At 50.0% G+C, this 15,253-nt stretch overlaps 1 protein-coding gene across 1 annotated transcript in view; it reads right to left on the bottom strand.

The window, feature by feature from the left end:
* The window catches only part of LOC116937056 (uncharacterized), a 95,214-nt gene that overhangs the window by 46,989 nt on the left and 32,972 nt on the right, over nt 1-15,253 (bottom strand). The gene's annotated exons all lie outside the window — the stretch shown is intronic.

Raw genomic sequence — 15,253 nt, 5'->3', positions numbered from 1 at the left:
CGCACACTCGTACACGCACACTCATACACGCACACTCATACACGCACACTCATACACGCACACTCATACACACACTCATATACGCACACTCATACACGCACACTCGTACACGCACACTCGTACACGCACACTCATACACGCACACTCATACACGCACACTCGTATACGCACACTCGTACACGCACACTCGTACACGCACACTCGTACACGCACACTCGTACACGCACACTCGTACACGCACACTCGTACACGCACACTCGTACACGCACACTCGTACACGCACACTCGTACACGCACACTCGTACACGCACACTCATACACGCACACTCATACACACACTCGTATACGCACACTCGTATACACACACTCATACACGCACACTCATACACGCACACTCATACACGCACACTCATACACGCACACTCATACACACACTCATATACGCACACTCGTACACGCACACTCGTACACGCACACTCGTACACGCACACTCGTACACGCACACTCATACACGCACACTCATACACGCACACTCATACAAGCACACTCGTACACGCACACTCGTACACGCACACTCGTACACGCACACTCGTACACGCACACTCGTACACGCACACTCGTACACGCACACTCATACACGCACACTCATACACGCACACTCATACAAGCACACTCGTACACGCACACTCGTACACGCACACTCGTACACGCACACTCGTACACGCACACTCATACACGCACACTCATACACGCACACTCATACACGCACACTCATACACGCACACTCATACACACACACTCATATAAGCACACTCATACACGCACACTCGTACACGCACACTCGTACACGCACACTCATACACGCACACTCATACACGCACACTCGTACACGCACACTCGTACACGCACACTCGTACAAGCACACTCGTACACGCACACTCATACACGCACACTCATACACGCACACTCATACACACTCATCCACACACTCATATACGCACACTCATACACACACTCATCCACACACTCATACACACACTCATCCACACACTCATACACACACTCATCCACACACTCATACACACACTCATACACAGACTCATATACACACACACTCATACACACACTCATACACACACACACTCATACACAGACTCATACACACACACACTCATACACACACTCATACACACACTCATACACACACTCATACACACACACACTCATACACACACACACTCATACACACACACACTCATACACACACACACTCATACACACACACACTCATACACACACACACTCATACACACACACACTCATACACACACACTCATACAAGCACACTCGTACACGCACACTCGTACACGCACACTCGTACACGCACACTCGTACACGCACACTCGTACACGCACACTCATACACGCACACTCATACACGCACACTCATACACGCACACTCGTACACGCACACTCGTACACGCACACTCGTACACGCACACTCGTACACGCACACTCGTACACGCACACTCGTACAAGCACACTCGTACACGCACACTCATACACGCACACTCATACACGCACACTCATACACACTCGTACACACACTCGTACACGCACACTCGTACACGCACACTCGTACACGCACACTCGTACACGCACACTCGTACACGCACACTCGTACACGCACACTCGTACACGCACACTCGTACACGCACACTCATATACGCACACTCATATACGCACACTCATACACACTCATACACGCACACTCGTACACGCACACTCGTACACGCACACTCGTATACGCACACTCGTACACGCACACTCGTACACGCACACTCGTACACGCACACTCGTACACGCACACTCGTACACGCACACTCGTACACGCACACTCGTACACGCACACTCGTACACGCACACTCATGCACGCACACTCATACACGCACACTCATATAAGCACACTCGTACACGCACACTCGTACACGCACACTCGTACACGCACACTCGTACACGCACACTCGTACACGCACACTCATATACGCACACTCGTATACGCATACTCATATACGCACACTCATACACGCACACTCATACACACACTCATACACGCACACTCGTACACGCACACTCGTACACGCACACTCGTACACGCACACTCGTACACGCACACTCATACACACACTCATATAAGCACACTCGTACACGCACACTCGTACACGCACACTCATACACGCACACTCATACACACACACTCATACACACACACACTCATACACACACACACTCATACACACACACACTCATACACACACACACTCATACACACACACACACTCATACACACACACACTCATACACACACACTCATACACACACTCATACACACACACTCATACACACACACACTCATACACACACTCATACACACACACACTCATACACACACTCATACACACACACACTCATACACAGACTCATATACACACACACTCATACACACACTCATACACACACACACTCATACACAGACTCATATACACACCATCACCGCCACCGCCACCACCACCGCTAGCAGCAGCAGCAGCAACATTCGGAGCATTCTCGGCAACAGCACCAGCAGCTGCTTGTATCACCTCCCCTCCCCTCCCTCTCCCCACAGACGCGGACAACTCCGTCGGCACCGCCGCTGGCCATTCACGAAAACCACAACAAAACAAACCGCACGCCACATCGCGAAAGAATTCGGAGATCCCCCCCCACGGACGGCACGGGGCAGGCTGGCACGGCACCCAAGGTCGGCGGCCCCCCTCCGAGGGAGTTCCGGTGAACGGGCCCCCGAATCCGTGCAGCTGGACTCGAAGCCGCCGACCGGACAAAAAAAAAAGCACCAATTTTTACCTCTCGATTCGCGTGTGGTTCTTTTTTTTGTTTTTAAATTCTACGTGACTTTACCGAGAGAACCAAAGAATACATTTCGATTTAAATTTCCGACTTCAAAGCTTTCGCGACCGCGAGGATTCACCTTCCTGCGGTTCTTTCGGTAAAGTCACCGCCACGTGGAATGAGGGTAAAATGATGAACATAACAAAATAAAAGAACACCCTACAAAAATTCCCCACGACGTTTCGGCCAACGGCACAAGCGGCCTTCCTCGAGGCGAAAGAACAGAACTGTCGGGACGACGGAGCTTCAGTTAACGCTGCTAAGATCCGCGGCGTCTTTTTAAGCTCGGTGAGAGGCGCGGCGAGGCAAACTCCCTCGACGTTAAACCCCGGCACCCTCACCCCCCGCTCCCCGCACCTCGCCCGCGCGAGCCCTACAACCCCCTTGACGCCCGTAAACTCGCCGCGCCTCTCGCTGCCAATCGGTCGATGCTTTATTTCTATGGCAGCTGTTCGTGCAAAAAAAAAGACAAATGCAATACGGGTACGAACGATGAAAGTGAAATTGCGGGCGATAATTAAATCGCGTTTATAACACAATTTTTCATGCGAAGGCATCATAAAAAAAAATAACAACACGTTAAGAGAATTCTCTTCTTTGGTTCTTCCGGTAAGGTCACCACCGCGTAGAATGAGAATGAAATAATAAAATAACGCGATGAAATTCTCACGACGTTTTGGCCACAACGCAAGCGGCCGTCTTCAGGTGAAAGGTGCAGTGGAAGGTCTGTACAGACCCACAGAGACCCATACTCATAGAATCCCACAGAGATCCATACAGACCCACAGAGACCCATACCGATAGAATCCCAGAGAGATCCACACAGACCCACAGAGACCCATACTCATAGAATCCCACTGATATCCAGACCCACAGAGACCCATACTCATAGAATCCCACAGAGATCCACACAGACCCACAGAGAACCATACTCATAAAATCCCACAGAAATCCATACAGACCCACAGAGACCCATACTGATAGAATCCCACAGAGATCCACACAGACCCACAGAGAACCATACTCATAAAATCCCACAGAAATCCATACAGACCCACAGAGACCCATACTGATAGAATCCCACAGAGATCCACACAGACCCACAGAGAACCATACTCATAGAATCCCACTGATATCCAGACCCACAGAGAACCATACTCATAGAATCCCACAGAGATCCATACAGACCCACAGAGACCCATACTCATAGAATCCCACGGAGATCCACACAGACCCACAGAGAACCATACTCATAAAATCCCACAGAAATCCATACAGACCCACAGAGACCCATACTGATAGAATCCCACAGAGATCCACACAGACCCACAGAGAACCATACTCATAAAATCCCACAGAAATCCATACAGACCCACAGAGACCCATACTGATAGAATCCCACAGAGATCCATACAGACCCACAGAGACCCATACTCATAGAATCCCACTGATATCCAGACCCACAGAGAACCATACTCATAGAATCCTACAGATATCCAGACCCACAGAGACCCATACTCATAGAATCCCACAGATATCCATACAGACCCACAGAGACCCATACTCATAGAATCCCACAGAGATCCATACAGACCCACAGAGACCCATACTCATAGAATCCTACAGATATCCAGACCCACAGAGACCCATACTCATAGAATCCCACAGAGATCTACACAGACCCACAGAGACCCATACTGATAGAATCCCACTGATATCCAGACCCACAGAGAACCATACTCATAGAATCCCACAGATATCCAGACCCACAGAGACCCATACTCATAGAATCTTACGGAGATCCATACAGACCCAGAGACCCATACTCATAGAATCCTACAGATATCCAGACCCACAGAGACCCAAACTCATAGAATCCCACAGAGATCCACACAGACCCACAGAGACCCATATTGATAGAATCCCACTGATATCCAGACCCACAGAGAACCATACTCATAGAATCCCACAGATATCCAGACCCACAGAGAACCATACTCATAGAATCCCACAGATATCCAGACCCACAGAGACCCATACTCATAGAATCCCACAGAGATCCACACAGAGAACCATACTCATAAAATGCCACAGAAATCCATACAGACCCACAGAGACCCATACTGATAGAATCCCACAGAGATCCACACAGACCCACAGAGAACCATACTCATAGAATCCCACAGATATCCAGACCTACAGAGAACCATACTCACAGAATCCCACAGAGATCCACACCCACAGAGACCCATACTGATATAATCCCACAGATATCCAGACCCACAGAGAACCATACTCATAGAATCCCACAGAGATCCACACCCACAGAGACCCATACTCATAGAATCCCACTGATATCCAGACCCACAGAGAACCATACTCATAGAATCCCACAGATATCCAGACCCACAGGTACAGTGGAAGGTCTGTCTTCAGGTGAAAGGTACAGTGGAAGGTCTGCACCTTTCACCTGAAGACGGCCGCTTGCGTTGTGGCCGAAACGTCGTGAGAATTTCATCGTGTTATTTTATTATTTTATTCTCATTCTACGTGATGACCTTACCGAGAGAACCAAAGAAGATGAACCAAATAATGTTTACATGAAATCACTTTTTCCGTCTTGCACCAAACTATTTTTATTTTTTATTTTGTCTCAACAGGGTGTAGAAAAGTGCCCCCCCCCTGCCCCCCAAACTGAGTTGCCGTAACTCTGTTTCGGCCGTCACAAATGATAGCTTCCAACCATAACGGAGGTCTCTTTTGCTCAACAAAGCAGCGGCTGATAGAGTCATCGTCATCAAGTGCGATTTTCTTATAGAGTGCCAGTCAAATGCTCGAAATGCGTGGTTTTTACAGGCTCATCGAGACCCACAGAGACTCTTAGAGAACCTTAGGAGACCCATACTCAATGAATCCCACAGATATCCAGACCCACAGAGACCCATACTCATAGAATCCTACAGAGATCCATACAGACCCACAGAGAACCATACTCAGAGAATCCTACAGAGATCCATACAGACCCACAGAGACCCATACTCATAGAATCCCACAGAGATCCATACAGACCCAGAGACCCATACTCATACTGTGTGTCTACCATCACCATCAGCCAGGGTCTATCCACTGCTGAGTGAATGTCTCCCTAAGTCACCACCATCACCATCAGCCAGGGTCTATCTACTGCTGTGTGAATGTCTCCCTAAGTCACCATCATCACCATCAGCCAGGGTCTATCCACTGCTGTGTGAATGTCTCCCTAAGTCATCACCATCAGCCAGGGTCTATCCACTGCTGCGTGAATGTCTCCCTAAGTCACCACCATCACCATCAGCCAGGGTCTATCCACTGCTGTGTGAATGTCTAAGTCACCATCATCACCATCAGCTAGGGTCTTTCTACTGCTGAGTGAATGTCTCCCTAAGTCACCATCATCACCATCAGCCAGGGTCTATCCACTGCTGTGTGAATATCTCCCTAAGTCACCATCAGCCAGGGTCTATCCACTGCTGTGTGAATGTCTCCCTAAGTCACCATCAGCCAGGGTCTATCCACTGCTGAGTGAATGTCTCCCTAAGTCACCATCAGCCAGGGTCTATCCACTGCTGAGTGAATGTCTCCCTAAGTCACCATCACCATCAGCCAGGGTCTATCCACTGCTGTGTGAATGTCTCCCTAAGTCACCATCACCACCATCAGCCAGGGTATATCCACTGCTGCGTGAATGTCTCCCTAAGTCTCCATCATCACCATCAGCCAGGGTCTATCCACTGCTGTGTGAATGTCTCCCTAAGTCACCACCATCACCATCAGCCAGGGTCTATCTACTGCTGTGTGAATGTCTAAGTCACCATCATCACCATCAGCCAGGGTCTATCTACTGCTGTGTGAATGTCTCCTTAAGTCACCACCATCACCATCAGCCAGGGTCTATCTACTGCTGTGTGAATGTCTCCTTAAGTCACCACCATCACCATCAGCCAGGGTCTATCTACTGCTGTGTGAATGTCTCCCTAAGTCACCATCACCACCATCAGCCAGGGTCTATCCACTGCTGCGTGAATGTCTCCCTAAGTCTCCATCATCACCATCAGCCAGGGTCTATCCACTGCTGTGTGAATGTCTCCCTAAGTCACCACCATCACCATCAGCCAGGGTCTATCCACTGCTGTGTGAATGTCTCCCTAAGTCACCATCATCACCATCAGCCAGGGTCTATCCACTGCTGTGTGAATGTCTCCCTAAGTCACCATCATCACCATCACCCAGGGTCTATCCACTGCTGCGTGAATGTCTCCCTAAGTCACCATCAGCCAGGGTCTATCCACTGCTGAGTGAATGTCTCCCTAAGTCACCACCATCACCATCAGCCAGGGTCTATCCACTGCTGTGTGAATGTCTCCCTAAGTCACCACCATCACCATCAGCCAGGTTCTATCTACTGCTGAGTGAATGTCTAAGTCACCACCATCAGCTAGGGTCTATCTACTGCTGTGTGAATGTCTCCCTAAGTCACCACCATCACCATCAGCCAGGGTCTATCTACTGCTGTGTGAATGTCTCCCTAAATCACCACCATCACCATCAGCCAGGGTCTATCTACTGCTGTGTGAATGTTTCCCTAAGTCACCACCACCATCAGCCAGGGTCTATCTACTGCTGAGTGAATGTCTCCCTAAGTCACCATCAGCCAGGGTCTATCTACTGCTGTGTGAATGTCTCCCTAAGTCACCACCATCACCATCAGCCAGGGTCTATCCACTGCTGTGTGAATGTCTCCCTAAGTCACCATCATCAATATCAGCCAGGGTCTATCTACTGCTGAGTGAATGTCTAAGTCACCATCATCACCATCAGCCAGGGTCTATCTACTGCTGTGTGAATGTCTCCCTAAGTCACCATCATCACCATCAGCCAGGGTCTATCCACTGCTGTGTGAATGTCTCCCTAAGTCATCACCATCAGCCAGGGTCTATCCACTGCTGCGTGAATGTCTCCCTAAGTCACCACCATCACCATCAGCCAGGGTCTATCCACTGCTGTGTGAATGTCTAAGTCACCATCATCACCATCAGCTAGGGTCTTTCTACTGCTGAGTGAATGTCTCCCTAAGTCACCATCATCACCATCAGCCAGGGTCTATCCACTGCTGTGTGAATATCTCCCTAAGTCACCATCAGCCAGGGTCTATCCACTGCTGTGTGAATGTCTCCCTAAGTCACCATCAGCCAGGGTCTATCCACTGCTGAGTGAATGTCTCCCTAAGTCACCATCAGCCAGGGTCTATCCACTGCTGAGTGAATGTCTCCCTAAGTCACCATCACCATCAGCCAGGGTCTATCCACTGCTGTGTGAATGTCTCCCTAAGTCACCACCATCACCATCAGCCAGGGTCTATCTACTGCTGTGTGAATGTCTAAGTCACCATCATCACCATCAGCCAGGGTCTATCTACTGCTGTGTGAATGTCTCCTTAAGTCACCACCATCACCATCAGCCAGGGTCTATCTACTGCTGTGTGAATGTCTCCTTAAGTCACCACCATCACCATCAGCCAGGGTCTATCTACTGCTGTGTGAATGTCTCCCTAAGTCACCATCACCACCATCAGCCAGGGTCTATCCACTGCTGCGTGAATGTCTCCCTAAGTCTCCATCATCACCATCAGCCAGGGTCTATCCACTGCTGTGTGAATGTCTCCCTAAGTCACCATCATCATCACCATCAGCCAGGGTCTATCCACTGCTGTGTGAATGTCTCCCTAAGTCACCATCATCACCATCACCCAGGGTCTATCCACTGCTGCGTGAATGTCTCCCTAAGTCACCATCAGCCAGGGTCTATCCACTGCTGAGTGAATGTCTCCCTAAGTCACCACCATCACCATCAGCCAGGGTCTATCCACTGCTGTGTGAATGTCTCCCTAAGTCACCACCATCACCATCAGCCAGGTTCTATCTACTGCTGAGTGAATGTCTAAGTCACCACCATCAGCTAGGGTCTATCTACTGCTGTGTGAATGTCTCCCTAAGTCACCACCACCACCATCAGCTAGGGTCTATCTACTGCTGTGTGAATGTCTCCCTAAGTCACCACCATCACCATCAGCCAGGGTCTATCTACTGCTGTGTGAATGTCTCCCTAAGTCACCACCATCACCATCAGCCAGGGTCTATCTACTGCTGTGTGAATGTCTCCCTAAGTCACCACCACCATCAGCCAGGGTCTATCTACTGCTGAGTGAATGTCTCCCTAAGTCACCATCAGCCAGGGTCTATCTACTGCTGTGTGAATGTCTCCCTAAGTCACCACCATCACCATCAGCCAGGGTCTATCCACTGCTGTGTGAATGTCTCCCTAAGTCACCATCATCAATATCAGCCAGGGTCTATCTACTGCTGAGTGAATGTCTAAGTCACCATCATCACCATCAGCCAGGGTCTATCTACTGCTGTGTGAATGTCTCCCTAAGTCACCATCATCACCATCAGCCAGGGTCTATCCACTGCTGTGTGAATGTCTCCCTAAGTCATCACCATCAGCCAGGGTCTATCCACTGCTGCGTGAATGTCTCCCTAAGTCACCACCATCACCATCAGCCAGGGTCTATCCACTGCTGTGTGAATGTCTAAGTCACCATCATCACCATCAGCTAGGGTCTTTCTACTGCTGAGTGAATGTCTCCCTAAGTCACCATCATCACCATCAGCCAGGGTCTATCCACTGCTGTGTGAATATCTCCCTAAGTCACCATCAGCCAGGGTCTATCCACTGCTGTGTGAATGTCTCCCTAAGTCACCATCAGCCAGGGTCTATCCACTGCTGAGTGAATGTCTCCCTAAGTCACCATCAGCCAGGGTCTATCCACTGCTGAGTGAATGTCTCCCTAAGTCACCATCACCATCAGCCAGGGTCTATCCACTGCTGTGTGAATGTCTCCCTAAGTCACCATCACCACCATCAGCCAGGGTCTATCCACTGCTGCGTGAATGTCTCCCTAAGTCTCCATCATCACCATCAGCCAGGGTCTATCCACTGCTGTGTGAATGTCTCCCTAAGTCACCACCATCACCATCAGCCAGGGTCTATCTACTGCTGTGTGAATGTCTAAGTCACCATCATCACCATCAGCCAGGGTCTATCTACTGCTGTGTGAATGTCTCCTTAAGTCACCACCATCACCATCAGCCAGGGTCTATCTACTGCTGTGTGAATGTCTCCTTAAGTCACCACCATCACCATCAGCCAGGGTCTATCTACTGCTGTGTGAATGTCTCCCTAAGTCACCATCACCACCATCAGCCAGGGTCTATCCACTGCTGCGTGAATGTCTCCCTAAGTCTCCATCATCACCATCAGCCAGGGTCTATCCACTGCTGTGTGAATGTCTCCCTAAGTCACCACCATCACCATCAGCCAGGGTCTATCCACTGCTGTGTGAATGTCTCCCTAAGTCACCATCATCACCATCAGCCAGGGTCTATCCACTGCTGTGTGAATGTCTCCCTAAGTCACCATCATCACCATCACCCAGGGTCTATCCACTGCTGCGTGAATGTCTCCCTAAGTCACCATCAGCCAGGGTCTATCCACTGCTGAGTGAATGTCTCCCTAAGTCACCACCATCACCATCAGCCAGGGTCTATCCACTGCTGTGTGAATGTCTCCCTAAGTCACCACCATCACCATCAGCCAGGTTCTATCTACTGCTGAGTGAATGTCTAAGTCACCACCATCAGCTAGGGTCTATCTACTGCTGTGTGAATGTCTCCCTAAGTCACCACCATCACCATCAGCCAGGGTCTATCTACTGCTGTGTGAATGTCTCCCTAAATCACCACCATCACCATCAGCCAGGGTCTATCTACTGCTGTGTGAATGTTTCCCTAAGTCACCACCACCATCAGCCAGGGTCTATCTACTGCTGAGTGAATGTCTCCCTAAGTCACCATCAGCCAGGGTCTATCTACTGCTGTGTGAATGTCTCCCTAAGTCACCACCATCACCATCAGCCAGGGTCTATCCACTGCTGTGTGAATGTCTCCCTAAGTCACCATCATCAATATCAGCCAGGGTCTATCTACTGCTGAGTGAATGTCTAAGTCACCATCATCACCATCAGCCAGGGTCTATCTACTGCTGTGTGAATGTCTCCCTAAGTCACCATCATCACCATCAGCCAGGGTCTATCCACTGCTGTGTGAATGTCTCCCTAAGTCATCACCATCAGCCAGGGTCTATCCACTGCTGCGTGAATGTCTCCCTAAGTCACCACCATCACCATCAGCCAGGGTCTATCCACTGCTGTGTGAATGTCTAAGTCACCATCATCACCATCAGCTAGGGTCTTTCTACTGCTGAGTGAATGTCTCCCTAAGTCACCATCATCACCATCAGCCAGGGTCTATCCACTGCTGTGTGAATATCTCCCTAAGTCACCATCAGCCAGGGTCTATCCACTGCTGTGTGAATGTCTCCCTAAGTCACCATCAGCCAGGGTCTATCCACTGCTGAGTGAATGTCTCCCTAAGTCACCATCAGCCAGGGTCTATCCACTGCTGAGTGAATGTCTCCCTAAGTCACCATCACCATCAGCCAGGGTCTATCCACTGCTGTGTGAATGTCTCCCTAAGTCACCACCATCACCATCAGCCAGGGTCTATCTACTGCTGTGTGAATGTCTAAGTCACCATCATCACCATCAGCCAGGGTCTATCTACTGCTGTGTGAATGTCTCCTTAAGTCACCACCATCACCATCAGCCAGGGTCTATCTACTGCTGTGTGAATGTCTCCTTAAGTCACCACCATCACCATCAGCCAGGGTCTATCTACTGCTGTGTGAATGTCTCCCTAAGTCACCATCACCACCATCAGCCAGGGTCTATCCACTGCTGCGTGAATGTCTCCCTAAGTCTCCATCATCACCATCAGCCAGGGTCTATCCACTGCTGTGTGAATGTCTCCCTAAGTCACCATCATCATCACCATCAGCCAGGGTCTATCCACTGCTGTGTGAATGTCTCCCTAAGTCACCATCATCACCATCACCCAGGGTCTATCCACTGCTGCGTGAATGTCTCCCTAAGTCACCATCAGCCAGGGTCTATCCACTGCTGAGTGAATGTCTCCCTAAGTCACCACCATCACCATCAGCCAGGGTCTATCCACTGCTGTGTGAATGTCTCCCTAAGTCACCACCATCACCATCAGCCAGGTTCTATCTACTGCTGAGTGAATGTCTAAGTCACCACCATCAGCTAGGGTCTATCTACTGCTGTGTGAATGTCTCCCTAAGTCACCACCACCACCATCAGCTAGGGTCTATCTACTGCTGTGTGAATGTCTCCCTAAGTCACCACCATCACCATCAGCCAGGGTCTATCTACTGCTGTGTGAATGTCTCCCTAAGTCACCACCATCACCATCAGCCAGGGTCTATCTACTGCTGTGTGAATGTCTCCCTAAGTCACCACCACCATCAGCCAGGGTCTATCTACTGCTGAGTGAATGTCTCCCTAAGTCACCATCAGCCAGGGTCTATCTACTGCTGTGTGAATGTCTCCCTAAGTCACCACCATCACCATCAGCCAGGGTCTATCCACTGCTGTGTGAATGTCTCCCTAAGTCACCATCATCAATATCAGCCAGGGTCTATCTACTGCTGAGTGAATGTCTAAGTCACCATCATCACCATCAGCCAGGGTCTATCTACTGCTGTGTGAATGTCTCCCTAAGTCACCATCATCACCATCAGCCAGGGTCTATCCACTGCTGTGTGAATGTCTCCCTAAGTCATCACCATCAGCCAGGGTCTATCCACTGCTGCGTGAATGTCTCCCTAAGTCACCACCATCACCATCAGCCAGGGTCTATCCACTGCTGTGTGAATGTCTAAGTCACCATCATCACCATCAGCTAGGGTCTTTCTACTGCTGAGTGAATGTCTCCCTAAGTCATCATCATCACCATCAGCCAGGGTCTATCCACTGCTGTGTGAATATCTCCCTAAGTCACCATCAGCCAGGGTCTATCCACTGCTGTGTGAATGTCTCCCTAAGTCACCATCAGCCAGGGTCTATCCACTGCTGAGTGAATGTCTCCCTAAGTCACCATCAGCCAGGGTCTATCCACTGCTGAGTGAATGTCTCCCTAAGTCACCATCACCATCAGCCAGGGTCTATCCACTGCTGTGTGAATGTCTCCCTAAGTCACCATCACCACCATCAGCCAGGGTCTATCCACTGCTGCGTGAATGTCTCCCTAAGTCTCCATCATCACCATCAGCCAGGGTCTATCCACTGCTGTGTGAATGTCTCCCTAAGTCACCACCATCACCATCAGCCAGGGTCTATCTACTGCTGTGTGAATGTCTAAGTCACCATCATCACCATCAGCCAGGGTCTATCTACTGCTGTGTGAATGTCTCCTTAAGTCACCACCATCACCATCAGCCAGGGTCTATCTACTGCTGTGTGAATGTCTCCTTAAGTCACCACCATCACCATCAGCCAGGGTCTATCTACTGCTGTGTGAATGTCTCCCTAAGTCACCATCACCACCATCAGCCAGGGTCTATCCACTGCTGCGTGAATGTCTCCCTAAGTCTCCATCATCACCATCAGCCAGGGTCTATCCACTGCTGTGTGAATGTCTCCCTAAGTCACCATCATCATCACCATCAGCCAGGGTCTATCCACTGCTGTGTGAATGTCTCCCTAAGTCACCATCATCACCATCACCCAGGGTCTATCCACTGCTGCGTGAATGTCTCCCTAAGTCACCATCAGCCAGGGTCTATCCACTGCTGAGTGAATGTCTCCCTAAGTCACCACCATCACCATCAGCCAGGGTCTATCCACTGCTGTGTGAATGTCTCCCTAAGTCACCACCATCACCATCAGCCAGGTTCTATCTACTGCTGAGTGAATGTCTAAGTCACCACCATCAGCTAGGGTCTATCTACTGCTGTGTGAATGTCTCCCTAAGTCACCACCACCACCATCAGCTAGGGTCTATCTACTGCTGTGTGAATGTCTCCCTAAGTCACCACCATCACCATCAGCCAGGGTCTATCTACTGCTGTGTGAATGTCTCCCTAAGTCACCACCATCACCATCAGCCAGGGTCTATCCACTGCTGTGTGAATGTCTCCCGAAGTCACCATCATCAATATCAGCCAGGGTCTATCTACTGCTGAGTGAATGTCTCCCTAAGTCACCATCAGCCAGGGTCTATCTACTGCTGTGTGAATGTCTCCCTAAGTCACCACCATCACCATCAGCCAGGGTCTATCCACTGCTGTGTGAATGTCTCCCTAAGTCACCATCATCAATATCAGCCAGGGTCTATCTACTGCTGAGTGAATGTCTAAGTCACCATCATCACCATCAGCCAGGGTCTATCTACTGCTGTGTGAATGTCTCCCTAAGTCACCATCATCACCATCAGCCAGGGTCTATCCACTGCTGTGTGAATGTCTCCCTAAGTCATCACCATCAGCCAGGGTCTATCCACTGCTGCGTGAATGTCTCCCTAAGTCACCACCATCACCATCAGCCAGGGTCTATCCACTGCTGTGTGAATGTCTAAGTCACCATCATCACCATCAGCTAGGGTCTTTCTACTGCTGAGTGAATGTCTCCCTAAGTCACCATCATCACCATCAGCCAGGGTCTATCCACTGCTGTGTGAATATCTCCCTAAGTCACCATCAGCCAGGGTCTATCCACTGCTGTGTGAATGTCTCCCTAAGTCACCATCAGCCAGGGTCTATCCACTGCTGAGTGAATGTCTCCCTAAGTCACCATCAGCCAGGGTCTATCCACTGCTGAGTGAATGTCTCCCTAAGTCACCATCACCATCAGCCAGGGTCTATCCACTGCTGTGTGAATGTCTCCCTAAGTCACCATCACCACCATCAGCCAGGGTCTATCCACTGCTGCGTGAATGTCTCCCTAAGTCTCCATCATCACCATCAGCCAGGGTCTATCCACTGCTGTGTGAATGTCTCCCTAAGTCACCACCATCACCATCAGCCAGGGTCTATCTACTGCTGTGTGAATGTCTAAGTCACCATCATCACCATCAGCCAGGGTCTATCTACTGCTGTGTGAATGTCTCCTTAAGTCACCACCATCACCATCAGCCAGGGTCTATCTACTGCTGTGTGAATGTTTCCCTAAGTCACCACCACCATCAGCCAGGGTCTATCTACTGCTGAGTGAATGTCTCCCTAAGTCACCATCAGCCAGGGTCTATCTACTGCTGTGTGAATGTCTCCCTAAGTCACCACCATCACCATCA

This window comes from Petromyzon marinus, chromosome 76 (genome assembly GCF_048934315.1).
Source record: "Petromyzon marinus isolate PM22_M1 ecotype Great Lakes invasive population chromosome 76, UKy_Petmar_22M1.pri1.0, whole genome shotgun sequence".
NCBI lineage: Eukaryota > Metazoa > Chordata > Hyperoartia > Petromyzontiformes > Petromyzontidae > Petromyzon > Petromyzon marinus.
Note: the sequence above shows the minus strand (reverse complement) of the source record. Positions and strands in the feature narration are given on the sequence as shown.